Below are 27,086 nucleotides of genomic sequence, written 5' to 3' on the forward strand. Positions count from 1 at the left end.
ATTATAAGTGTCCTATCTCCTATATAAGTAATGAGGCTCTGTCACCACATTATAAGTGTCCTATCTCCTATATAAGTAAAGAGACTCTGTCACCACATTATAAGTGTCCTATCTCCTATATAAGTAAAGAGGCTCTGTCACCACATTATAAGTGTCCTATCTCCTATATAAGTAAAGAGGCTGTCACCACATTATAAGTGTCCTATCTCCTATATAAGTAATGAGACTGTCACCACATTATAAGTGTCCTATCTCCTATATAAGTAATGAGACTGTCACCACATTATAAGTGTCCTATCTCCTATATAAGTAAAGAGGCTCTGTCACCACATTATAAGCGCCCTATCTCCTATATAAGTAAAGAGGCTCTGTCACCACATTATAAGCGCCCTATCTCCTATATAAGAGACTCTGTCACCACATTATAAGTGTCCTATCTCCTATATAAGTAATGAGACTGTCACCACATTATAAGTGTCCTATCTCCTATATAAGAGACTCTGTCACCACATTATAAGTGTCCTATCTCCTATATAAGTAATGAGACTGTCACCACATTATAAGTGTCCTATCTCCTATATAAGTAAAGAGGCTCTGTCACCACATTATAAGCGCCCTATCTCCTATATAAGTAAAGAGGCTCTGTCACCACATTATAAGCGCCCTATCTCCTATATAAGAGACTCTGTCACCACATTATAAGTGTCCTATCTCCTATATAAGTAAAGAGACTCTGTCACCACATTATAAGTGCCCTATCTCCTATATAAGTAAAGAGGCTGTCACCACATTATAAGTGCCCTATCTCCTATATAAGTAAAGAGGCTCTGTCACCACATTATAAGTGTCCTATCTCCTATATAAGTAAAGAGGCTCTGTCACCACATTATAAGTGCCCTATCTCCTATATAAGTAATGAGACTCTGTCACCACATTATAAGTGTCCTATCTCCTATATAAGTAAAGAGGCTCTGTCACCACATTATAAGTGCCCTATCTCCTATATAAGTAAATAGACTCTCACCACATTATAAGTGTCCTATCTCCTATATAAGTAAAGAGGCTCTGTCACCACATTATAAGTGCCCTGTCTCCTATATAAGTAAAGAGGCTCTGTCACCACATTATAAGTGTCCTATCTCCTATATAAGTAAAGAGGCTCTGTCACCACATTCTAAGTGTCCTATCTCCTATATAAGTAAAGAGACTCTGTCACCACATTATAAGTGCCCTATCTCCTATATAAGTAAAGAGACTCTGTCACCACATTATACGTGCCCTATCTCCTATATAAGTAAAGAGGCTCTGTCACCACATTATAAGTGCCCTATCTCCTATATAAGTAAAGAGGCTGTCACCACATTCTAAGTGTCCTATCTCCTATATAAGTAAAGAGACTCTGTCACCACATTATAAGTGCCCTATCTCCTATATAAGTAAAGAGACTCTGTCACCACATTATACGTGCCCTATCTCCTATATAAGTAAAGAGGCTCTGTCACCACATTCTAAGTGCCCTATCTCCTATATAAGTAAAGAGGCTCTGTCACCACATTCTAAGTGTCCTATCTCCTATATAAGTAAAGAGACTCTGTCACCACATTATAAGTGCCCTATCTCCTATATAAGTAAAGAGACTCTGTCACCACATTATACGTGCCCTATCTCCTATATAAGTAAAGAGGCTCTGTCACCACATTATAAGTGCCCTATCTCCTATATAAGTAAAGAGACTCTGTCACCACATTCTAAGTGTCCTATCTCCTATATAAGTAAAGAGGCTGTCACCACATTATAAGTGCCCTATCTCCTATATAAGTAAAGAGGCTGTCACCACATTATAAGTGCCCTATCTCCTATATAAGTAAAGAGGCTCTGTCACCACATTATAAGTGTCCTATCTCCTACATAAGTAAAGAGGCTCTGTCACCACATTATAAGTGTCCTGTTTCCTACATAAGTAAAGAGACTCTGTCACCACATTATAAGTGCCCTATCTCCTATATAAGTAAAGAGGCTCTGTCACCACATTATAAGTGTCCTATCTCCTATATAAGTAAAGAGGCTCTGTCACCACATTATAAGTGCCCTATCTCCTATAAAAGTAAAGAGGCTGTCACCACATTATAAGTGTCCTATCTCCTATATAAGTAAAGAGGCTCTGTCACCACATTATAAGTGTCCTATCTCCTATATAAGTAAAGATGCTCTGTCACCTCATTATAAGTGCCCTATCTCCTATATAAGAGGCTCTGTCACCACATTATAAGTGTCCTATCTCCTATATAAGTAAAGAGGCTCTGTCACCACATTATAAGTGCCCTATCTCCTATATAAGAAAAGAGGCACTGTCACCACATTATAAGTGCCCTATCTCCTATATAAGTAAAGAGACTGTCACCACATTATAAGTGCCCTATCTCCTATATAAGTAAAGAGGCTCTGTCACCACATTATAAGTGCCCTATCTCCTATATAAGTAAAGTGGCTCTGTCACCACATTATAAGTGTCCTATCTCCTATATAAGTAAAGAGGCTCTGTCACCACATTCTAAGTGTCCTATCTCCTATATAAGTAAAGAGACTCTGTCACCACATTATAAGTGCCCTATCTCCTATATAAGTAAAGAGACTCTGTCACCACATTATACGTGCCCTATCTCCTATATAAGTAAAGAGGCTCTGTCACCACATTATAAGTGCCCTATCTCCTATATAAGTAAAGAGGCTGTCACCACATTCTAAGTGTCCTATCTCCTATATAAGTAAAGAGACTCTGTCACCACATTATAAGTGCCCTATCTCCTATATAAGTAAAGAGACTCTGTCACCACATTATATGTGCCCTATCTCCTATATAAGTAAAGAGGCTCTGTCACCACATTCTAAGTGCCCTATCTCCTATATAAGTAAAGAGGCTCTGTCACCACATTCTAAGTGTCCTATCTCCTATATAAGTAAAGAGACTCTGTCACCACATTATAAGTGCCCTATCTCCTATATAAGTAAAGAGACTCTGTCACCACATTATACGTGCCCTATCTCCTATATAAGTAAAGAGGCTCTGTCACCACATTATAAGTGCCCTATCTCCTATATAAGTAAAGAGACTCTGTCACCACATTCTAAGTGTCCTATCTCCTATATAAGTAAAGAGGCTGTCACCACATTATAAGTGTCCTATCTCCTATATAAGTAAAGAGACTCTGTCACCACATTATAAGTGCCCTATCTCCTATATAAGTAAAGAGGCTCTGTCACCACATTATAAGTGTCCTATCTCCTATATAAGTAAAGAGGCTGTCACCACATTATAAGTGCCCTATCTCCTATATAAGTAAAGAGGCTCTGTCACCACATTATAAGTGTCCTATCTCTTATATAAGTAAAGAGGCTCTGTCACCACATTATAAGTGCCCTATCTCCTATATAAGTAAAGAGGCTCTGTCACCACATTATAAGTGCCCTATCTCCTATATAAGTAAAGAGACTCTGTCACCACATTATAAGTGTCCTATCTCCTATATAAGTAAAGAGGCTCTGTCACCACATTATAAGTGTCCTATCTCTTATATAAGTAAAGAGGCTCTGTCACCACATTATAAGTGTCCTATATCCTATATAAGTAAAGAGGCTGTCACCACATTATAAGTGTCCTATCTCCTATATAAGTAAAGAGGCTCTGTCACCACATTATAAGTGCCCTATCTCATATATAAGTAAAGAGGCTCTGTCACCACATTATAAGTGTCCTATCTCCTATATAAGTAAAGAGGCTCTGTCACCACATTATAAGTGTCCTATCTCCTAAGTAAAGAGGCTGTCACCACATTATAAGTGCCCTATCTCCTATACATGTAAAGAGACTCTGTCACCACATTATAAGTGCCCTATCTCCTATATAAGTAAAGAGGCTCTGTCACCACATTATAAGTGTCCTATCTCCTAAGTAAAGAGGCTGTCACCACATTATAAGCGCCCTATCTCCTATACATGTAAAGAGACTCTGTCACCACATTATAAGTGCCCTATCTCCTATATAAGTAAAGAGGCTGTCACCACATTATAAGTGTCCTATCTCCTATATAAGTAAAGAGACTGTCACCACATTATAAGTGCCCTATCTCCTATATAAGTAAAGAGGCTCTGTCACCACATTATAAGTGCCCTATCACCTATATAAGTAAAGAGGCTCTGTCACCACATTATAAGTGACCTATCTCCTATATAAGTAAAGAGGTTCTGTCACCACATTATAAGTGTCCTAAATCCTATATAAGTAAAGAGACTCTGTCACCACATTATAAGTGTCCTATCTCCTATATAAGTAATGAGGCTCTGTCACCACATTATAAGTGTCCTATCTCCTATATAAGTAAAGAGACTCTGTCACCACATTATAAGTGTCCTATCTCCTATATAAGTAAAGAGGCTCTGTCACCACATTATAAGTGTCCTATCTCCTATATAAGTAAAGAGGCTGTCACCACATTATAAGTGTCCTATCTCCTATATAAGTAATGAGACTGTCACCACATTATAAGTGTCCTATCTCCTATATAAGTAATGAGACTGTCACCACATTATAAGTGTCCTATCTCCTATATAAGTAAAGAGGCTCTGTCACCACATTATAAGCGCCCTATCTCCTATATAAGTAAAGAGGCTCTGTCACCACATTATAAGCGCCCTATCTCCTATATAAGAGACTCTGTCACCACATTATAAGTGTCCTATCTCCTATATAAGTAATGAGACTGTCACCACATTATAAGTGTCCTATCTCCTATATAAGTAAAGAGGCTCTGTCACCACATTATAAGCGCCCTATCTCCTATATAAGTAAAGAGGCTCTGTCACCACATTATAAGCGCCCTATCTCCTATATAAGAGACTCTGTCACCACATTATAAGTGTCCTATCTCCTATATAAGTAATGAGACTGTCACCACATTATAAGTGTCCTATCTCCTATATAAGTAATGAGACTGTCACCACATTATAAGTGTCCTATCTCCTATATAAGTAAAGAGGCTCTGTCACCACATTATAAGCGCCCTATCTCCTATATAAGTAAAGAGGCTCTGTCACCACATTATAAGCGCCCTATCTCCTATATAAGAGACTCTGTCACCACATTATAAGTGTCCTATCTCCTATATAAGTAAAGAGACTCTGTCACCACATTATAAGTGCCCTATCTCCTATATAAGTAAAGAGGCTGTCACCACATTATAAGTGCCCTATCTCCTATATAAGTAAAGAGGCTCTGTCACCACATTATAAGTGTCCTATCTCCTATATAAGTAAAGAGGCTCTGTCACCACATTATAAGTGCCCTATCTCCTATATAAGTAATGAGACTCTGTCACCACATTATAAGTGTCCTATCTCCTATATAAGTAAAGAGGCTCTGTCACCACATTATAAGTGCCCTATCTCCTATATAAGTAAATAGACTCTCACCACATTATAAGTGTCCTATCTCCTATATAAGTAAAGAGGCTCTGTCACCACATTATACGTGCCCTATCTCCTATATAAGTAAAGAGGCTCTGTCACCACATTATAAGTGCCCTATCTCCTATATAAGTAAAGAGGCTGTCACCACATTCTAAGTGTCCTATCTCCTATATAAGTAAAGAGACTCTGTCACCACATTATAAGTGCCCTATCTCCTATATAAGTAAAGAGACTCTGTCACCACATTATACGTGCCCTATCTCCTATATAAGTAAAGAGGCTCTGTCACCACATTCTAAGTGCCCTATCTCCTATATAAGTAAAGAGGCTCTGTCACCACATTCTAAGTGTCCTATCTCCTATATAAGTAAAGAGACTCTGTCACCACATTATAAGTGCCCTATCTCCTATATAAGTAAAGAGACTCTGTCACCACATTATACGTGCCCTATCTCCTATATAAGTAAAGAGGCTCTGTCACCACATTATAAGTGCCCTATCTCCTATATAAGTAAAGAGACTCTGTCACCACATTCTAAGTGTCCTATCTCCTATATAAGTAAAGAGGCTGTCACCACATTATAAGTGTCCTATCTCCTATATAAGTAAAGAGACTCTGTCACCACATTATAAGTGCCCTATCTCCTATATAAGTAAAGAGGCTGTCACCACATTATAAGTGCCCTATCTCCTATATAAGTAAAGAGGCTCTGTCACCACATTATAAGTGTCCTATCTCTTATATAAGTAAAGAGGCTCTGTCACCACATTATAAGTGCCCTATCTCCTATATAAGTAAAGAGGCTCTGTCACCACATTATAAGTGCCCTATCTCCTATATAAGTAAAGAGACTCTGTCACCACATTATAAGTGTCCTATCTCCTATATAAGTAAAGAGGCTCTGTCACCACATTATAAGTGTCCTATCTCTTATATAAGTAAAGAGGCTCTGTCACCACATTATAAGTGTCCTATATCCTATATAAGTAAAGAGGCTGTCACCACATTATAAGTGTCCTATCTCCTATATAAGTAAAGAGGCTCTGTCACCACATTATAAGTGCCCTATCTCCTATATAAGTAATGAGACTCTGTCACCACATTATAAGTGCCCTATCTCCTATATAAGTAAAGAGGCTCTGTCACCACATTATAAATGTCCTATATCCTATATAAGTAAAGAGGCTGTCACCACATTATAAGTGCCCTATCTCCTATATAAGTAAAGAGGCTCTGTCTCCACATTATAAGTGCCCTATCTCATATAAGTAAAGAGGCTCTGTCACCACATTATAAGTGTCCTATCTCCTATAAGTAAAGAGGCTCTGTCACCACATTATAAGTGTCCTATCTCCTATATAAGTAAAGAGGCTCTGTCACCACATTATAAGTGCCCTATCTCCTATATAAGTAAAGAGGCTCTGTCTCCACATTATAAGTGCCCTATCTCCTATATAAGTAAAGAGGCTGTCACCACATTATAAGTGCCCTATCTCCTATATAAGTAAAGAGACTCTGTCACCACATTATAAGTGCCCTATCTCCTATATAAGTAAAGAGGCTCTGTCACCACATTATAAGTGCCCTATCTCCTATAAAAGTAAAGAGGCTCTGTCACTACATTATAAGTGCCCTATCTCCTATATAAGTAAAGAGGCTCTGTCACCACATTATAAGTGCCCTATCTCCTATATAAGTAAAGAGACTCTGTCACCACATTATAAGTGCCCTATCTCCTATATAAGTAAAGAGACTCTGTCACCACATTATAAGTGCCCTATCTCCTATATAAGTAAAGAGGCTCTGTCACCACATTATAAGTGCCCTATCTCCTATATAAGTAAAGAGGCTCTGTCACCACATTATAAGTGCCCTATCTCCTATATAAGTAAAGAGGCTCTGTCACCACATTATAAGTGCCCTATCTCCTATATAAGTAAAGAGGCTGTCACCACATTATAAGTGTCCTATCTCCTATATAAGTAAAGAGGCTCTGTCACCACATTATAAGTGTCCTATCTCCTATATAAGTAAAGAGGCTCTGTCACCACATTATAAGTGCCCTATCTCCTATATAAGAGACTCTGTCACCACATTATAAGTGCCCTATCTCCTATATAAGTAAAGAGGCTGTCACCACATTATAAGTGTCCTATCTCCTATATAAGTAAAGAGGCTCTGTCACCACATTATAAGTGCCCTATCTCCTATATAAGTAAAGAGACTCTGTCACCACATTATAAGTGTCCTATCTCCTATATAAGTAAAGAGGCTCTGTCACCACATTATAAGTGTCCTATCTCTTATATAAGTAAAGAGGCTCTGTCACCACATTATAAGTGTCCTATCTCCTATATAAGTAAAGAGGCTGTCACCACATTATAAGTGTCCTATCTCCTATATAAGTAAAGAGGCTCTGTCACCACATTATAAGTGCCCTATCTCCTATATAAGTAAAGAGACTCTGTCACCACATTATAAGTGGCCTATCTCCTATATAAGTAAAGAGGCTCTGTCACCACATTATAAGTGCCCTATCTCCTATATAAGTAATGAGACTCTGTCACCACATTATAAGTGCCCTATCTCCTATATAAGTAAAGAGGCTCTGTCACCACATTATAAGTGTCCTATCTCCTATATAAGTAAAGAGGCTGTCACCACATTATAAGTGCCCTATATCCTATATAAGTAAAGAGGCTGTCACCACATTATAAGTGTCCTATCTCATATAAGTAAAGAGGCTCTGTCACCACATTATAAGTGTCCTATCTCCTATATAAGTAAAGAGGCTCTGTCACCACATTATAAGTGTCCTATCTCCTATATAAGTAAAGAGGCTCTGTCTCCACATTATAAGTGCCCTATCTCATATAAGTAAAGAGGCTCTGTCACCACATTATAAGTGCCCTATCTCCTATATAAGTAAAGAGGCTCTGTCACCACATTATAAGTGCCCTATCTCCTATATAAGTAAAGAGACTCTGTCACCACATTATAAGTGCCCTATCTCCTATATAAGTAAAGAGGCTCTGTCACCACATTATAAGTGCCCTATCTCCTATATAAGTAAAGAGGCTCTGTCACCACATTATAAGTGCCCTATCTCCTATATAAGTAAAGAGGCTCTGTCACCACATTATAAGTGCCCTATCTCTTATATAAGTAAAGAGGCTGTCACCACATTATAAGTGTCCTATCTCCTATATAAGTAAAGAGGCTCTGTCACCACATTATAAGTGTCCTATCTCCTATATAAGTAAAGAGGCTCTGTCACCACATTATAAGTGCCCTATCTCCTATATAAGTAAAGAGGCTCTGTCACCACATTATAAGTGGCCTATCTCCTATATAAGTAAAGAGGCTGTCACCACATTATAAGTGTCCTATCTCCTATATAAGTAAAGAGGCTCTGTCACCACATTATAAGTGCCCTATCTCCTATATAAGTAATGAGACTCTGTCACCACATTATAAGTGTCCTGTCTCCTATATAAGTAAAGAGGCTCTGTCACCACATTATAAGTGCCCTATCTCCTATATAAGTAAAGAGACTCTGTCACCACATTATAAGTGCCCTATCTCCTATATAAGTAAGGAGGCTGTCACCACATTATAAGTGCCCTATCTCCTATATAAGTAAAGAGACTCTGTCACCACATTATAAGTGTCCTATCTCCTATATAAGTAAAGAGGCTCTGTCACCACATTATAAGTGCCCTATCTCCTATATAAGTAAAGAGGCTCTGTCACCACAGTATAAGTGCCCTATCTCCTATATAAGTAAAGAGACTCTGTCACCACATTATAAGTGTCCTATCTCCTATATAAGTAAAGTGGCTCTGTCACCACATTATAAGTGTCCTATCTCCTATATAAGTAAAGAGGCTCTGTCACCACATTATAAGTGCCCTATCTCCTATATAAGTAAAGAGGCTCTGTCACCACATTATAAGTGTCCTATCTCCTATATAAGAGGCTCTGTCACCACATTATAAGTGCCCTATCTCCTATATAAGTAAAGAGACTCTGTCACCACATTATAAGTGTCCTATCTCCTATATAACTAAAGAGGCTCTGTCACCACATTATAAGTGCCCTATCTCCTATATAAGTAAAGAGGCTGTCACCACATTATAAGTGTCCTATCTCCTATATAAGTAAAGAGACTCTGTCACCACATTATAAGTGTCCTATCTCATATAAGTAAAGAGGCTCTGTCACCACATTATAAGTGTCCTATCTCCTATATAAGTAAAGAGGCTCTGTCACCACATTATAAGTGTCATATCTCCTATATAAGTAAAGAGGCTCTGTCTCCACATTATAAGTGCCCTATCTCATATAAGTAAAGAGGCTCTGTCACCACATTATAAGTGTCCTATCTCCTATATAAGTAAAGAGGCTCTGTCACCACATTATAAGTGCCCTATCTCCTATATAAGTAAAGAGACTCTGTCACCACATTATAAGTGCCCTATCTCCTATATAAGTAATGAGGCTCTGTCACCACATTATAAGTGCCCTATCTCCTATATAAGTAAAGAGACTCTGTCACCACATTATAAGTGCCCTATCTCCTATATAAGTAATGAGGCTCTGTCACCACATTATAAGTGCCCTATCTCCTATATAAGTAAAGAGGCTCTGTTACCACATTATAAGTGTCCTATCTCCTATATAAGTAATGAGGCTCTGTCACCACATTATAAGTGCCCTATCTCCTATATAAGTAAAGAGACTCTGTCACCACATTATAAGTGCCCTATCTCCTATATAAGTAAAGAGGCTCTGTCACCACATTATAAGTGTCCTATCTCCTATATAAGTAAAGAGGCTCTGTCACCACATTATAAGTGCCCTATCTCCTATATAAGTAAAGAGGCTCTGTCACCACATTATAAGTGCCCTATCTCCTATATAAGTAAAGAGACTCTGTCACCACATTATAAGTGCCCTATCTCCTATATAAGTAAAGAGACTCTGTCACCACATTATAAGTGTCCTATCTCCTATATAAGTAAAGAGGCTCTGTCACCACATTATAAGTGCCCTATCTCCTATATAAGTAAAGAGAATCTGTCACCACATTATAAGTGCCCTATCTCCTATATAAGTAAAGAGGCTCTGTCTCCACATTATAAGTGCCCTATCTCCTATATAAGTAAAGAGACTCTGTCACCACATTATAAGTGTCCTATCTCCTATATAAGTAAAGAGACTCTGTCACCACATTATAAGTGTCCTATCTCCTATATAAGTAAAGAGACTCTGTCACCACATTATAAGTGTCCTATCTCCTATATAAGTAAAGAGGCTCTGTCACCACATTATAAGTGTCCTATCTCCTATATAAGTAAAGAGGCTATGTCACCACATTATAAGTGCCCTATCTCCTATATAAGTAATGAGACTCTGTCACCACATTATAAGTGCCCTATCTCCTATATAAGTAAAGAGGCTCTGTCACCACATTATAAGTGCCCTATCTCCTATATAAGTAAAGAGGCTCTGTCACCACATTATAAGTGCCCTATCTCCTATATAAGTAAAGAGGCTGTCACCACATTATAAGTGCCCTATCTCCTATATAAGTAAAGAGGCTCTGTCACCACATTATAAGTGCCCTATCTCCTATATAAGTAAAGAGACTGTCACCACATTATAAGTGCCCTATCTCCTATATAAGTAAAGAGGCTCTGTCACCACATTATAAGTGTCCTATCTCATATATAAGTAAAGAGACTGTCACCACATTATAAGTGCCCTATCTCCTATATAAGTAAAGAGACTCTGTCACCACATTATAAGTGCCCTATCTGTTATATAAGTAAAGAGGCTGTCACCACATTATAAGTGTCCTATCTCCTATATAAGTAAAGAGACTCTGTCACCACATTATAAGTGCCCTATCTCCTATATAAGTAAAGAGACTGTCACCACATTATAAGTGTCCTATCTCCTATATAAGTAAAGAGACTGTCACCACATTATAAGTGCCCTATCTCCTATATAAGTAAAGAGACTCTGTCACCACATTATAAGTGCCCTATCTCCTATATAAGTAAAGAGACTGTCATCACATTATAAGTGTCCTATCTCCTATATAAGTAAAGAGGCTCTGTCACCACATTATAAGTGTCCTATCTCATATATAAGTAAAGAGACTGTCACCACATTATAAGTGCCCTATCTCCTATATAAGTAAAGAGGCTCTGTCACCACATTATAAGTGTCCTATCTCCTATATAAGAGACTCTGTCACCACATTATAAGTGCCCTATCTCCTATATAAGTAAAGAGGCTCTGTCTCCACATTATAAGTGCCCTATCTCCTATATAAGTAAAGAGGCTGTCACCACATTATAAGTGCCCTATCTCCTATATAAGTAAAGAGGCTCTGTCACCACATTATAAGTGTCCTATCTCCTATATAAGTAAAGAGACTCTGTCACCACATTATAAGTGTCCTATCTCCTATATAAGTAAAGAGGCTCTGTCACCACATTATAAGTGTCCTATCTCCTATATAAGTAAAGAGGCTCTGTCACCACATTATAAGTGCCCTATCTCCTATATAAGTAAAGAGACTCTGTCACCACATTATAAGTGCCCTATCTCCTATATAAGTAAAGAGGCTGTCACCACATTATAAGTGCCCTATCTCCTATATAAGTAAAGAGACTGTCACCACATTATAAGTGCCCTATCTCCTATATTAGTAAAGAGGCTCTGTCACCACATTATAAGTGTCCTATCTCCTATATAAGTAAAGAGACTGTCATCACATTATAAGTGTCCTATCTCCTATATAAGTAAAGAGACTCTGTCACCACATTATAAGTGCCCTATCTCCTATATAAGTAAAGAGACTGTCACCACATTATAAGTGCCCTATCTCCTATATAAGTAAAGAGACTCTGTCACCACATTATAAGTGCCCTATCTCCTATATAAGTAAAGAGGCTCTGTCACCACATTATAAGTGCCCTATCTCCTATATAAGTAAAGAGGCTCTGTCACCACATTATAAGTGACCTATCTCCTATATAAGTAATGAGACTCTGTCACCACATTATAAGTGCCCTATCTCCTATATAAGTAAAGAGGCTCTGTCACCACATTATAAGTGCCCTATCTCATATAAGTAAAGAGGCTCTGTCACCACATTATAAGTGCCCTATCTCCTATATAAGTACAGAATCTGTCACCACATTATAAGTGCCCTATCTCCTATATAAGTAAAGAGACTGTCACCACATTATAAGTGCCCTATCTCCTATATAAGTAAAGAGACTCTGTCACCACATTATAAGTGCCCTATCTCCTATATAAGTAAAGAGGCTCTGTCACCACATTATAAGTGCCCTATCTCCTATATAAGTAAAGAGGCTGTCACCACATTATAAGTGCCCTATCTCCTATATAAGTAAAGAGACTCTGTTACCACATTATAAGTGCCCTATCTCCTATATAAGTAAAGAGGCTGTCACCACATTATAAGTGTCCTATCTCCTATATAAGTAAAGAGTCAGTGACCAATCAGCGTCATACACTTCTCATTGTTACAGCCCGGCTTCTTTCACTGCACAATCACACTGTAAGTGTATGACGCTGATTGGTCACTGACTGGATACTGATTGGTCACTGATTGGTCAGCGTCATACACTCCTCTGTACAACACCCAGTTGGTCAAAAGTAAAGACACACCCAGTTGGTCATTAAGAAACTCATTAGCATAAATCTAAAATTGCTCATAACTTGCTCAAAAATGATCACACTTATCTGGTGACATAGTCGGTTTAAATAACTTGATATTTTAATAATTTGGACAATAACGGATGTGGCGATTACGTTACTTATTTTTAATGCTTACATCATTTTTTTGTAAAACAACCAACAAAATAAAAAATTTATTACAATGTATTACACTGGTAACCGGTCGGAATCGCGCAGTTTCTTTGGAGGACAGAGGAAGCCGCTATTTCTGATCAGATGCCGCGGTCGCGATTAATCACGGCTTATGAGGGGTAAACAGCAGGGATTGCGCTGTCTCTGATCTTGGCGGTTGCAGGCGGCTGTCAGTAGTCGTGTACGGTGCAGGCTCCGCTCCTTCTAGTGTGACGGCGCACGTACAACATAATACTAAAGATCTGATGTCACCAAGGGGTTAAACCCTCCTGTATTTAATATTTACAGCTCTTAAAATAAATAATAATCACCAACACTGTGCCAAACAAAAACGCACCAAAACCGGATAGAAATGACCTCATGTAACCTTACCTTACTACTGCATCATGGGAACTCTCCTGACTGATAACAGAGAGAACAGTAAACAACAGCGGTGACCAGAAGTCATGTACACCCGACCAGCACTGCTCTCTACCTCATACACTGAAACAGCTGAAGGATCTGTGATGACGTCACCACCATGTGACCGGTGAAAGAGGGGTGTGGCTTATTAGAGGAGAGGAGGCATAGCCCAGACCTCTCACAGAACTCCGCCCTTCATGTCACGTGATCATCAGCACTTCTCCACATAGCACAGGGGAACGGGCCACTCACAGAGCTCCGCCCCTCATGTCACGTGATCATCACAGGTCCTTCATCCACCCTCTGCTATGATCAGCTCCGACCCTCGTGCTCCGCTCACAGTGGTGACGTCATCACAGGTCTTTCATCCACCCTCTCTCCACTGATAAGCTCTAACCCTCGTGCCCCGGTCACATAGTGGTGACGTCATCACAGGTCCTTCATCCACCCTCTCTACTGATAAACTCCGATCCTCGTGCTCCGGTCACATAGTGGTGACGTCAGCACAGGTCCTCAGCTATTGCCGTGTATGAGGTAGAGAGCAGTGCTGGTCGGGCGTTCTCTTTGTTATCAGTCATCCCTGTATGAGTGTGTGTACAGAGAGCTGTCAATCATTGAGTGACCCCGCCCACTGGACTCCTAGCCGGGATTTAACCCCTCCAGTGCCGGCCTCTTTGGGGTAAGTTGTTATTTCTGGTCTTTGTAGTGGTCGGATGTTTTGTGGGACGAGTCGTGTTTTGGAATGACATAATATTCGGGACATACAACTTATTCACTGACTTTTATACATTTCTTGTTAATGTCGTTCACCGTGCGGTTTAAGGGAATGTTCACACGTAGCGAATACGACTCACAACACGCCAGGAAATCACCCCAAATGGTGGACGTATAATCCTCCCGAATATCTACTACAGAAATACAACAAGGCCGATCCTCACCTCTCCGAGCGTTACCATAGCAACACGTCCCTGCTCTTCCGGCTGTGTTCAGGTGACCCCTATAAGGACATGTGACCTCTCCAGCCTGTGATTGGCTGCAGGGGTCACATGACGCCTTCTTTTTTATATATGTGTAACCTGCAGCGTTGCAGTGAACACGCGGTGGAGCCGCAGAGGATTCTGGGAACAATGGCGTTTGTTGCGGGACTTGACTTTCCTATTTCACTTAATGGGGAATTTTTGCAACAAATGCGCAGCGAATCCGCGGTATAAATCCGATATCCTGCGTGTCTATTATCCGCACCGCAGGTTAACCCCTTAATCACCAGGACAGTTTCTGTTTTAGTTTTTCCCTCCCCCTCTTCTCAGATCTATAACTTTGTGTTTCTCTGTCAGTCTCGCGGTGCGAGGATTAGATTCTGCGGGAGGAGTTGTAGTTTTTCAGGGCGTCATATAAAGTATCACATAATGTCACTGCAACTGCAAAACCTCTATGTGGGGGGAAATGGGAAAAAATCCTGATTCCTCCAATGTTTATTTTTGTTTTTTTTTGTGGTATAAACGTTCTGATAACTTTATTCTGCGGTCTATACGATTATGGCGATACCAAATTTCTATCGTTTTTCATGATGTGCGACATTTACAAAGAAAAAACGAATTGTTAAAAAAATTATTTTCTGTCGCCAAATTCTCAAAGCCAGAACTTTTTTATTTTTCTGTGGATGGAGCCGAGAGACTGTTTGTTTGTGGGACGAGCTGTAGATTTTTTTTATCACTTTTTATTACATTTATTTTCTTTCATGGCGTTTATTTTTTGTACTAAAAACCACGCCTTATGAGGTGTCAGCAATGTCTCCCCAGTATCCGCCATGTGTCAGGTTGTCATGAGTCAGGTCTTCATTGTCTGGGGGGGAAATGACTTCATTTTACTCTTCTCACCTGAGAGATGTGCCATAAATGTCTGATATATGGGGGTCCCACCTCTATGTGGAGAACGGGGAGTCCCCCGACCCGCCTGGTGAGGCGATGACTACATCCAGGTGGAGAATGAATGGAGCGGTGACCACACATGTACACGACTCTTTCCATTCACTTGTATAGGAGTTCCAGAAACAGCCGAGCACGGCCAGAGGTGGAGCCGCATCCATCAGACATTTCTGGCTTATCCTGGGGAGAAATGTCCGTGTTAGGAATATCCCTTTATTCCATGTGGTGACGGCTCTGAGAAGATGTTTCTCTCAATGATCAATAGGTGAGGTTCTGTATGTCACACATGATGTCCCCTGTATGATTTCCATCTTCTCCTTTCCTCATAAAGACGTCTGCAGTACTAGATCCTCCAGATCCACCAGTTTTCTCATCTTCTGCTCCACAACATTCCTTCTCCTGAATGACCCACCAAGGATGGACAAGGACAGGAATGAGATGAGCAGAAGAATATTAGACTTCACCTTGGAGATCATCTACCTGTTGAGCGGAAAGGTAAACTTTTCTACATTATAGAAAAAGTCACCCATAGGGAAGGGACAATACATAATAGGAAGAATCCAGTGTCTTGTATAACAGCATCCAGACCTTCCAAGTGACGTCAAGAAGCTGCAGATCAGCCACCAATATGGTCAGTTATGTGTCATGTCACCAATGCAGCAATAGTAATGATGGAGAACTACCGGCCACGCACATCACAAGGTGAGAAGAGACGGATATATATTTGAGTCTATTGGCCATTACTGTGGGCACTGGCGTTGGTATTAATACCGTCATGTGCAGTACATATACACGTGTATGCAATAACCTGCAATTTTTCACATCACGATAGAGCCCTACATTTCTTGTATACATCCAACAAATATATAGGTCTTAATTCGCTCCACAGATGCCAAGTGTGTCCTTTTGACCTCTATCGGGCTGGTATGGTAGACTAGGCTTTTCTTTTACTCTATTCTGTGCAGTGTGTAGTTTTGTGGTGTTTTGTTTTTTTACATGGGAGCTCCAGGGCAATGTATGCCAGTAAATGACGGTACAGTGTCGTATGTCGGAGACTTCTGTCAGAGATATAAGTTGAGAATCCCTCCTGATATATACCTCTGATAGAAGTCTACAATGTGAAGGTAAATGATCATTACTTCCCAGGACGTCCTTCATGACCGCACTACAGGAGGTTGTCCTCTTGACCTCAGTAGGAACAGGAACACAGAAGTTAAAAGGCCCCCCTCACCTCCACCTTGCAGTTGTTTTCCTATCCCTACAGAGGACAGCCGCAGAGAGGTGCTCTCTTTGCTGTTTTTTTTTTTCCATTTGCCTGTATTTCTCTGGCGGCTTGGTTTCGTCTTCCCCCCCTGGCTATCTTGCCTGTCCCTGCTGTACATGGCTGCATCGGGTCTGAGAAGCAGGCACCTGCCAGTCCTCTGATTGCTCTCGGTGGCAGTTATGTGTCCATGCTTTGTCCGATATCGGAAGATGCGCATAATCGGCATGCATCGGAAGTTCTGTTGTATCCCCTTCTGGCTTCCCCGGGGAACGAAATGAAGAATAAAGATTACAGATCGGGGGAGAAGCTGATGTCGCTGGCTACACAATGTGGTAGGTAAGTTGCTGCCTAAAAACGATATTTAAATGTACCAGTCTGATCTGTGGTCTGTTACAGCAATGGATTCTCAAGCGTCTTCTCGTGTTCACACTGCGCAGGATCTTGACACAGTCCATGTAAGTTACATTCCTGAAATACTTTTATATGTAATTACTATTCCTACCATATATTGCTGCTACTCCTCTGTATTTTTTAGATAAGGAACCTCCTGAAAAAAAATAGTGACCCCATAAAACGAGTCCAACACTGTGCTGCATGCACAAAAAGATTTAATATAAAAAAAACAGCTATGTTAATATTGTATGGACAAGCTTGTTAACCCATAAGGACCCAGACACTTTTGGACCATATGACACAGCCTCATTTTTTTAAATCTGACGTGTCACTTTATGTGGTAATAACTCCAGAATTCTGTTACCTATCCGAGCGATTCTGAGATTATTTTCTCGTGACATATTGTACTTTGTTAGTGAAAAAATTTGGTCGATAAATGTAATATTTATTTGTGAAAAACAACAAAATTTTGCAAAAATTTGCATTTTTCTAAATTCAAATGTATCTGCTTGTAAGGCCCCATGCAATTGCGGTCCGCAGAAACTGAGCCATTCACTTTCATTAAACACTGACACCTTTCCGTAGCACTACGGAAGGGTGTCAGTGCCGTGGAAATGTTCCGGGAATTATGGAACATGTCCGTTCTTTCGCATTTTGCGGCCCGTGCTCCCATACTTTGTATGGGAGCACGGCCCGAAAAAGCGGCTGTCAGTCAGCGGCCGGCCGTGCCTGCAATCGCGGGCCGTGATTGCGGGCACGGTCGTGTGCATGGGGCCTAAGACAGATCGTAATACCACACAAAATAGTGACTTGTTAACATTTCCCATATGCCTACTTTCTGTTTGCATCATGTTTTGAACATCCTTTTATTTTTCTAGGACGTTACAAGGCTTATAAGTTTAGCAGCAATTTCTCATATTTTCAAGAAAATTTCAAAAGGCTATTTTGTCAAGGACTAGTTCAGTTCTGAAGTGGCTTTGAGGGCCTTATTTATTAGGAACCCCCACAAATCACCCCATTTTAAAAACTGCACCCCTTAAAGTATTCAAAACAGCATTTAAAACGTTTTTTAAGCCTTTATGCGTGTCACAGGAATTAAAGCAAAGTGGAAGGGAAATTTGCAAATTTTAATTTTTTTGAAGAAATTCCATTTTAATCAAGGGAGCACCTAGAGATTTTTCTGCCTTCCTTTTATTAAATTATATTTCAGGCACCATGTCCGCTTAGAAGAGGTCTTGTGGTGCTAAAACAAAGGAAACCCCCCAAAAGTGACTCCATTTGGGAAACTACACCCCTAGAGGAATTCATCTAGGGGTGTAGTGATTATTTTGACCACACAGGTATTTCATAGATTTCATTAGAATTGGGCAGTGAAAATGAGAAATTACATTTTTTTCCACTAAGATGTAGCTTTAGGTCAAAATGTTTCATTTTCTCATCAAATAAAGGAGAAAAAGCACCGTAACATTTGCAAAACAACTTCTCCAGAGTACGGAAATACCCCATATATGGTAATAAACCACTGTATGAATACACATCCGGGCTCAGAAGGGAAGGAGCGCCATTTGGCGTGCAGATTTTGCTGGATTGGTTTTTCTGCACCATGTCGCTTTTGCAAAGCCCCTTGGGTACCAGTACAGTGGAAACTACCCAAAAGTGACTCCATTTGGCAAACTACACCCATTGAGGAATTCATCTAGGGGGGTAGTGAGCATTTTGACCCCACAGGTGTCTCATAGATTTTATTACAAATGGGCAGTGAAAATTAAAAATTACATTATTTTCCAATAACACGTAGCATTAGTTCAAAATGTATAATTTTCTCAACAAATAAAAGAGAAAAAGCACCCCGACCTTTGTAAAGCAACTTCTCTGGAGTACGGAAATACCCCACATGTGGTCATAAACTGCTATTTGGACACACAGCAAGGCTCTAAAGGGAAGGAGCGCCATTTAGTATTTGGAGTGGAGATTTTACAAGACTCGTTTTTTGACACCATGTTGCATTGAGCTATAGTAACAGTACAGTGGTACTCCTGAAATATTACCCCATTTTGGAAACTAGATCCCTCAAAGAATTGATCTAGGGGTGTAGTGAGCATTTTCACCGCACAAGTGTTTTGCAAAAATGAGTAAACCATAGATGTTGCAGATTGAAAATTTTTGTTTTCCACAGATATGCCATTTCAGTGCCCAATGTGTTGTGCCCAGCTTGTACCACCGTAGACACACATCCCATAAATTGTTAAGCGGGTTCTCCAGAATACAGTAATACCCCATATGTGGTCATAAATTGCCGTTTGCCCACGCTGCCAGGCTCAGTTGGACCACCATTTGGCTTTTGAAGCGCAGATTTTGCTTGGTGTTTTACTGGTATTTCAGCTTATAATTTGGGGGCATATGTGAGCTGGGCGGAGTATATCAGGGTATATGTAAGCTGGGCGGAGTACATCACGGTATATGTAATATGTGAGGAGTACATCACGGTATATGTAATATGTGAGGAGTACATCACGGTATATGTAATATGTGAGGAGTAAATCAGGGTATATGTAATCTGTGACGAGTACATCAGGGTATATGTAAGCTGGGCGGACTACATCAAGGTATATGTAATATGTGCGGAGTACATTAGGGTATATGTAAACTGGGCGGAGTACATCAGGGTATATGTAAGCTGGGCGGAGTACACCAGGGTATATGTAAACTGGGCGGGTTACATCAGGGCATAATAGGATGATGTAATAATGGGGTGAATGAATACTCCATGGATTGGTGTGGTTCGCTTTGAACCAATCCTTTATACACAGGCCGGGTTTATTGGGTATTATACAAAATATCTGCGCTCCAGTATTGCCTAATCTTTGACTTCTTCACTAGCCCTATAAGCCGCACAAGGCCCTAAAGTTTCCTCATCTCCGCTGCGTCTACAGGGTCCACCTGTGGGGTCCAACAAATTATGATGTGGGGTATTTAGTGAAATTCTACTGGACCTAAAAATGAGTCTGGGCCGTCATTTTGCATCATTGCGTTTTGAGAGTTATAACGTGTTATTTTTCCGTTGACGGAGCTGTGTGAGGGCGCGTTTTTTGTGGAACGAGCTGTAACTTTTATTGGTTCTATTTTGGGGTACATGCATTTTTTTTTTTTTTAATCGCTATTTATTCCATTTTTTGGGAGATGAGGAAACCAAAAAACAGCAATTCTAGCACGTTTCTTTTTTTTTATTTTGGAGTGTTCACCGTGCAGTATAAACAACATGTTCTCTTTATTCTGCGGGGCGATACGATTACAGCGACACCAAATTTATATTGTTTTTTTACGTTTCACTACGTTCTCACAATAAAAATACTCGTTTCTAAAAAAAAAAAAAACATGTTTTAGTGTCGCCATTTTCTGACAGCCATAACTTTTTTATTTTTTCGTTGATATCGCTGCGGGACGGCTTGTTTTATGCGTGACGAACTGTAGTTTCTATTGGTACCATTTTGCGTTACTTGCAACTTTTTGATCACTTTTTATTAAATTTTTTTTGAGACAAGTTGACCAAAAAATAAAATGCTGTCATTGTTTTTTATTAAAAATGTTTACGGTGTTCACCGTGCGGTAAAAATAATGTGATATTTATATAGATCAGGCCGTTCCGAACGCGCCGATACTTATGTATAGTTGTTTTTTTCATGTTTTCATTTTTTATCTAATAATAAAGGAGTTGATCAGGGAAACCTTTATATTATTATTTTTTTTCTTTTTTCAATTTTTTACTTTCTTTTACACTGACTTGGGGACTTGAAGATCTGGTCTTCTGATCCCCCGGTAAGATGCACTGCACTACTTATGTAGTGCAGTGTATCGTAACGGTCATTCTTCATTTGACAGTTAGCCTATTACGTCCTGCCTCGGGCAGGACCTAATAGGCTAACGTACCTGGGCAACCTAGTAACTCCCTCCCTCTGTGAACCACTTCAATGCGGCGGACGTCATTGACAGCCGCATTGAAGGGGTTAAATGGCTGCGATCGGCGGTAACAGCCATTGCAGCGGCATGTCATCTGTGTATAACAGCTGACAGCCGCTGAAGATAAAGCGCGCACAGCTCCTGTGCACGCTTTATCTACAGGGCGTGACTGTACGCTCTTTTGCGGGAAAGCACTTTGTATTTGGACGTACAGTCACGCCCGTGTGCGGGAAGGGGTTAAAGAGGAACATCCTTTATTTATGAAGGAACTGAGGTCCATGATTAGAGATGAAGTACAATCTACTATGTCGAATATGGCCCAGTCTCAAAGTACTAAGACCAAGAATCCAAATGGATTTTAGCTAAGGGTATGTGCACACGAGAACTGTCTTTTACGTCTGAAAAGACACTGTTTTCAGGAGAAAACAGCTGCGTAGTTTCAGACGTAAATGCTCCTCCTCGCATTTTGCGAGGCGTCTTTGACGCCCGTAATCTTGAGCTGCTCTTCATTGACTTCAATGAAGAACGGCTCAAATTACGTTCCAAAGAAGTGTCCTGCACTTTGCCGAGGCAGTCAATTTACGCGTCGTCGTTTGACAGCTGTCAAACGATGACGTGTAAATGACAGGTCGTCGGCACAGTACGTCGGCAAACCCATTCAAATGAATGGGCAGATGTTTACCGCCGTATTGTAGCCGTATTTTCAGACGTAAAACGAGGCATAATACGCCTTGTTTACGTCTGAAAATAGGTCGTGTGAACCCAGCCTTAGAATCAGAAGAACAATCCTAATTTGTATTAGAGGGTGAGATAGGTGAAAATGAAGACGTTAATGTTGATCAAAAATATTACTTCTCATCTGAAGATACGAACACCATCTGTAATGCAATCCGAGGGACTATGAATATTGAAGTCAACTCTGTTCCGTACAATATGGGATGTTTTGTGGCCTTAGGTCTGGAAGAGTTTTTCCAGTGAATCAAAATTTGAAAGACCTTATACTTGATAAGTGAAAAGACGCAGAATAACGTCTCGTCATTTCAAGAGAATTTAAAAATTGACTACCCTTTGATCCAAAGGATGCAAAACAGTCTGAGAAAATCCTGAAACTAGAGATCTCTTCTCATTGGACAGGAAATCTGACATCCAGCTGAAGAAATCCTGGGAAGCATCCTCTAGACTTTAAAACTAACGTGGCAGCTACATCAGTGGCCAGATCCATGTTCATCTGAATAAATTAACCTGAAAATCCGCAAGATTAAAACTCCTAGAGAACAGATTTTGGAATCCCTCCCTGTATTAAAGATGGCCACAGACTTTTTTTGCTGACGCCTCAGCTGAATCTGTCAGGTTTGCTGCTAAAAATGGAGTCTTATCTAACTTCACCAGACGACTTCATGGCTGAAAACATGGTCAGGGGATACCCGTACTATTGTAAGCACTGTCCTCCAGCTACAGATACTAGAGCAAAAGGGAAATATGGAACATGGAGTTATCCCAAAGGTGGGAGAGGTCGGAACTTCATCCTCAATCCAAACGCTAACTCAGGAAACCAGTTGCACAATAACCGTGAAGGAGGACTGCTTCTATCCATTCCAAGTGGACCGAAATTACCCAGAATTCATGGTTTCTGCAAATCATTTAGAATACAAAGTAGAGTCCGGAAATCTTCCTCCAGATAAATTCCAGGTTACTCCACTTCAGTCAAGCGATCTTCTGGCAAATTATTAAAAGGCATAAACAACATTCTTCAAATTCAAAGCCCATTATTCTAGTTGGCAAACCCAATAGTTCATACGGAACCATATAAGCCTAAAATACTTGAACAAGTGGGTAAAATACAGAAGGTTCAAGATGGAATCTTTCCGAACAACCATTCCTCTAATAAATAAGCATGCAGTAATATGCACTATAGATTTAAAAGACACGTATTACCACATTCCAATTCATCTATGGTATCAGACGTTTCTCAGATTTGCAGTTCGAAATTGATTCCCCCGTATTTCACTAACCATTTCAGGGCCTTTCCTACAGCATTTCATCAGCTTCACTAATATATATGAAGCTGATCGTAGAAGGAATGGCGTTCCTGAGAGAGTAAGGGGTCATCATACCCTACTTGGACGATTTCCTCCTCGTAGCAGCTTCTTCCAGCATTCTTCATGAACATTTATCCTTGGTCTTTCCTGTTCTCCGAGAACTAGGATGGATCATCAATTACAAAAAATCAGATCTCATTCCAGCAATAAGGAAGATCTTCCTAAGTGTCTTACCGGTTTACTGCCATCAATACTCCTTCCTTCCCCATTCAAAACAGGAGGACATAAGAAAGAAAATCTTGGCATTCCAGGTAAAAAATGTATGCGGATTTTGGGACTTATTGCCTTGTCTATTCAAACTGTCCCATGGGACCAGTTCCATTCCCGTACCCTTTAGTATCTAATTCTGTCATTTTGGGATTGAGACCAAAATTTTCAAAATACAAAAATCCTTTTTCTCCCATCTGTAAAATCATTTTAGAATTGGTGGCTTTCTCCAACCACCCTAAAAAAAAAAAAGGAGATTCTTTGGAGGCTTTAACCTTCCATTCTGATCTCTATGGATGCAAGCCTGCCTAAATAGGGCGTTCAAGTTGAGTGTTTTCCAGCGAGATGTTCACTTCGGGTTCGAAAGAAGTCCTCAAATTAGTGGGGGCCATTTGGCAAACATTAAAATGTTCTCATCTCCTCCTGAAAAACTCTCATTTGAGGACTTTTTCAGACAACGTGACTGCTTATTTCTGTGCAATCGGAGGCACTGGACATTGTCCTCTCCAATGTCTAACCTCAGAGATATTCAGCTGGGCCAAGCACGCAGTTCTATCAATATCAGACAGCAGACCCAGGGGAATGGGCCCTAAATTAGAAAGTTTTTCAGCTGGTCTCCAAGAAGTGGGGTTATCCACAGGTGGACCTGTTTGCCGCAGAAACGCAAAGGTTAGTACCCTCTTCTCCATGAACCTGAAGGACAACCCGGCAGCAGTGGGCACTTTATCCCAATCTTTTGACGTAGGTCTGGCCTATGCCTTCCCTCCGTGTTCTGATTTTACTAGTTGTGACGAAGATTCAAGAGAAGGCAGCCAATACTATCCTCAAATTTCCCTTTAGGCCAAAGTGGAACTGGAGAAACCTGTTTTGCTACCAAATACAGGAACATCTTCACAAAGGCCCACTGTTATTTCAGGGTGTTCAGGATCTGAAACTGGCTATCTGGATCCTGAGAGGGAATTCCTAAGAAAACATGGACTATCAGAGGATGTCCATCTCTCACACTCAATTCAGAGCGTCTGGGAGTTCCTCTTTTCATTCAGGTAACTGATTTTTTTACATTGTTACTGTTTCCTTTAGTCCTTTCCTCCTATACACATCACTGCCGGTATCTTATGGTATGGTCCTGAGGGGTACTTTGCTAATACCCCTCCACCCCTTAAGATTGTACCATTTAAATGATATCCCTGCCTTTTCCATTGTGTAGGACTATTAATTACTGTGATGCAGGGGTGTAGCTAAAGGCTCATGGGCCCCGATGCAAAAATTATTACTGCCCCCCCCCCCCCCCCCGCAAACTTCTCATGGCCGACGGTCCGCAGCTTTCAGCTGCATCGCAGGGTCAACTACGTGACCCAACAATGCAGCACTAGCAGCCGGGGCGTCACTAAGGCTGGGTTCACACACCCTATTTACGGACGTAATTCGGGCGTTTTAGCATTGAATTACGTCCGAAAATGCGGCTCAAAAGCGTTGGCAAACATCTGCCCATTCATTTGAATGGGTCTTGCGATGTTCTGTGCCGACGGTCATTTTTTTTTTACGCTCCGCTGTCAAAAAGCGGCGCGTAAAAAAGACGCCCGCATCAAAGAAGTGCCTGTCACTTCTTCAGAAGTAAATGGAGCCGTTTTCCATGGACTCCATAGAAAAACAGCTCCAATTACGTCCGTAATGGACGCAGCGAAAGACGCCTGCACATGCCATTACGGCTGAAATTACGGTGCTGTTTTCTCCTGAACAGACGCTGCCGTGTGAACATACCCTCAGGGCTTAAAATGTCAGGGAAATGGCCCCAATACATATGTGTCCACCCAAAAAAAAGTGTGTATATGAGACAGCATAGCATATCTATAGCACTACGACCCTATAAACTATGGATAGGATTAGATACAGTGGCCCAGCAGACAGTATCACACATGATAGGATTAGATACGGTGGCCCAGCAGACCGTATCACACATGATAGGATTAGATACAGTGGCTCAGCAGACAGTGCCACACATGATAGGATTAGATACAGTGGCTCAGCAGACAGTACCACACATGATAGGATTAGATACAGTGGCTCAGAAGTCAGTATCACACATGATAGGATTAGATACAGTGGCTCAGCAGACAGTATCACACATGATCGGATTAGATACACAGCTCAGCAGACAGTATCACACATGATTGGATTAGATACAGGACTCGGCTCGCTGACATTGCGTCTCCAGCGCTGGACCCAGGATAGGTAAGAATAATAATTTTGCTTCTTTATGTGTTACTGATTATTTTTGTGTGTTTGTGTTTTTTTACAGGTTCGGTTGTTGGACTTCGGATTCGAGGACTTCAATGACAGCGTTTTTTTTATTCTCAATAAAATGGTTAATGAGGGTTGTGTTTTTTTATTTCAATAAAATATTTTTTCTATGTGCTTGTATCTTTTTTTAAACTTTATTATCACCGCCTTAGTAATGGCCGCTGGCTGATTGACAACCTCCGTTACTAAGGCGAGGCTTAATGTTAGCGGCCCTATTCAGGGGTGTTACCCATGTGGTGACTGTGTGGCTTGTACGAATGTAGTTCGATCAACTACATTTACATCCACAAGTGGTGAACGTACCTTTAAAATTCTGGAGTACATATCCTGTAACACTAGCCATGTGGTTTATTACGCCACGTGTGGTTGTCCTAAAATCTATGTGGGCCTCACCACTAGACAACTTAAAATCCGAGTTAGAGAACATGTCAGGGACATAGTGGCGGCAAAGGAAATTGAGGACTTAACCATACTTAAAACCATCCCCAAACATTTTAAGCTCTGTCATGGGGGAGACCCCAAAAGTTTTAAGGTTAGGGGGATCGACCGGGTACACTGTGGTGTCAGAGGTGGAGATGCGAAGACCATGTTGGCCCAAAAAGAATGCAGATGGATTGCAGTTCTTGGTACCATGACCCCTTTGGGTTTAAATGAAAGTTTGAGTTTTGCAGCTTTTCTGTGATATCTCTACCGGTTTTTAATCTCTTTATGTTTTAAATTGATAATAAAGTGCTTTTCCGTTGTTTTTTTGATAGTGCTCAGATTCGAACTTCGACTAAAGTTTGATACTCTTATCTTTGCCACCAATATGGATTCCAGGATTTGTCGTGGATAGAAAAAAGAATGCTCTACCAATACTCTCCGTTTTATCACTTATTACTGCTTTTATATTTGTATGGGATCCCGTTTTCCTCTTTTGAATATATGTGAATTATATCATTTGGTGTATTCTACATATCGGATCATTTGTTTTTTTTTACTTATGTTTTTGTATGTGATTTAATATGCACTTTAACACGTGTTCTTTTCTTGCTTACTGCCCTAATCACTTTATTTTCATAAATTATGTCATGTAACTCCTCAGACTACATTGTTTTTTATATACTCTTTAATCTGAGTATTAAATCTTTTTTTATATTCACCGTTGTATATATATGTATTGT

At 40.3% G+C, this 27,086-nt stretch overlaps 1 protein-coding gene and 1 long non-coding RNA gene across 2 annotated transcripts in view; one reads left to right on the forward strand and one right to left on the reverse strand.

Moving 5' to 3' along the window:
* LOC142663055 (uncharacterized) overlaps nucleotides 1–13,956 on the reverse strand; it is a 70,259-nt gene extending 56,303 nt beyond the window's left edge. The window contains exon 1 of the mRNA XM_075841391.1: nucleotides 13,748–13,956. The gene's annotated coding sequence lies outside the window, so the exon portion shown is untranslated. The remainder of the gene's footprint in view (nucleotides 1–13,747) is intronic.
* Nucleotides 13,957–14,052: 96 nt separating this feature from the next.
* LOC142679330 (uncharacterized) lies at nucleotides 14,053–26,871 on the forward strand. The gene is made up of 3 exons (XR_012852647.1): nucleotides 14,053–14,456; nucleotides 16,034–16,197; nucleotides 26,679–26,871. It is a non-coding gene; the product is annotated as an uncharacterized LOC142679330 (long non-coding RNA).
* Nucleotides 26,872–27,086: the final 215 nt, after the last annotated feature.

The sequence above is a fragment of the Rhinoderma darwinii genome, chromosome 1 (genome assembly GCF_050947455.1).
Source record: "Rhinoderma darwinii isolate aRhiDar2 chromosome 1, aRhiDar2.hap1, whole genome shotgun sequence".
In the NCBI taxonomy this organism is placed as follows: domain Eukaryota; kingdom Metazoa; phylum Chordata; class Amphibia; order Anura; family Rhinodermatidae; genus Rhinoderma; species Rhinoderma darwinii.